Raw genomic sequence first — 1,842 nt, forward strand, 5'->3', positions numbered from 1 at the left:
TTGGTCCCACCGAACAACAAATCAAACCTCTGGTATTTGGGGTTTTGGCAGCGGCGCGAGCTCCGACGCCGCCAGGTGACACGAGGAAGCATCACCATCAGAATGAGATGTTACCTCCTTCTGTGACGAGAGTGAATGGATCAGATGAAGCTAAAAATAAGGCCCGGGAGACGTGTATGTGTGCTGCGAGAGGCTGAATGAATGCACGAAGGGCTGGCAATGAATGGACACACGATGTCTTGAATGGTTGTCAGTGTGTGACATGTGGCAACTGAAAGGATTGGTGAATGTGTGTGTGCAGGTATGTGTGCGTGAGCGTGTTTGTGAGAGCGAGACAGAGATTGAGGGAGTCGATGAAGTGTACTTAGATTAAACAGATTATGCAGATGAAAACAGACCGGGGAGGAATTCTGATGACAGATGACTCTGTGCTCGTCACATTTGTAAAAGAGACGGGGATTGTTTCAATTGACCGTTGCCTTCATGGTTACTAAAGGCAGAACAAAGGAAACAGATAAGAAGTAATTGGTGTAATGACGCAGTATTTAAATACTAAAACGTGGTGTTTTGATGTTGATGTTGACTGCTCTGTTATTTGCTTTTGTTTTTGTTCCACGCCACATGTTCTGGTGTCAGATAGGATGGTCAGTCAGGTGTCAGCTGCGGAGCCATGTGAGTCATTCGGCTCAGTCTCTTCATGTCATGCTCCACCAGTGGTGCATCTAGGAATTTTTTAAATCAGGGGCCAAAAAGGGACCACAATTTAACCTTGTTTACTGTCAGCTCTATAGCAAAGCTACACATCATTGATTTTATGGTGAAAACTGTTCCTTTTCCAAGTGCATTATGAACTTAAAACATTCTTAACAAATTGTCACATTTATTATAAGTATTGTTATAAAGTTACTTTTAAAAATGTAACTGAAAAGGATATCTATAAAAAGAAAAGACTTCTGACAGGACAGGGGTACTTCAAGGGCCAACCAGCTGGGGCCAGAGCCCCCCCATGGCCTTACCCCTGGATCAGCCCCTGAGTTTCACACTGTCCGAAAAATAAGTCAGATCCAGAAATCTAAAATACATACAGATCATTTGCCCCCTTAGTAAACAATTGACTTCATCAAAAAGGTAGTTCTCGGATAAAGAGTGAAGTGGCTGCTTCCACCGGGCAATGTGCAACACATTACACCTGGATATCGCAGACTTTGATAATAATATATTTTAATAACAATCTAGTCTAACTTTACTTTAGTTTTTGCTTTGTCTTTGTGTGTGGGTGAGCATTGATAACAATTAAACAACGAATAAAAAATAAGTGTGCATCAGAGCATGCTAACTTAAAGTGCAGGCTGCGTGAGTATCAACTTGAAGTTTCCACTGTAAGAGCGATGAAGGGGGCAGTGTGCTCCAATCCGCTGAAAGGACAGAACAGGCATTAAGTCTGGAGTCTAAAAACACTCGGCCCATTGTTTTATTTTCTTTCTCCCATTAGACAAAGAGCGCGAGCGGAGCAAACAGGTGAAAATAACTGGCTTTTATTTGTCCCCACAGGGCCGCCATGCAAGACTTGGGCTGCTGAACCTGACGTCCTGACGCCTGCATGTCTGTCGCATTCAGCAGAGGTGGTCTATTCAGAGTGAGGGACCAGGGGACACACAGCCCAGGGGGTGTGGACATACGTGTGTGCATGTGTTCATGTATGTGTGTGTGTGTGTGTGTGTGTGTGTGTGTGTGTGTGTGTGTGTGTGTGTGTGTGTGTGTGTAAGGGGGAGGGAGGAGGCAGAGAATGCTTGGTGATGGGTTACCAAAAACAGAGCACCGGGGGACAATAGGACCCAGGAC

The sequence above is a fragment of the Limanda limanda genome, chromosome 21 (assembly GCF_963576545.1).
Source record: "Limanda limanda chromosome 21, fLimLim1.1, whole genome shotgun sequence".
Lineage (NCBI taxonomy): Eukaryota > Metazoa > Chordata > Actinopteri > Pleuronectiformes > Pleuronectidae > Limanda > Limanda limanda.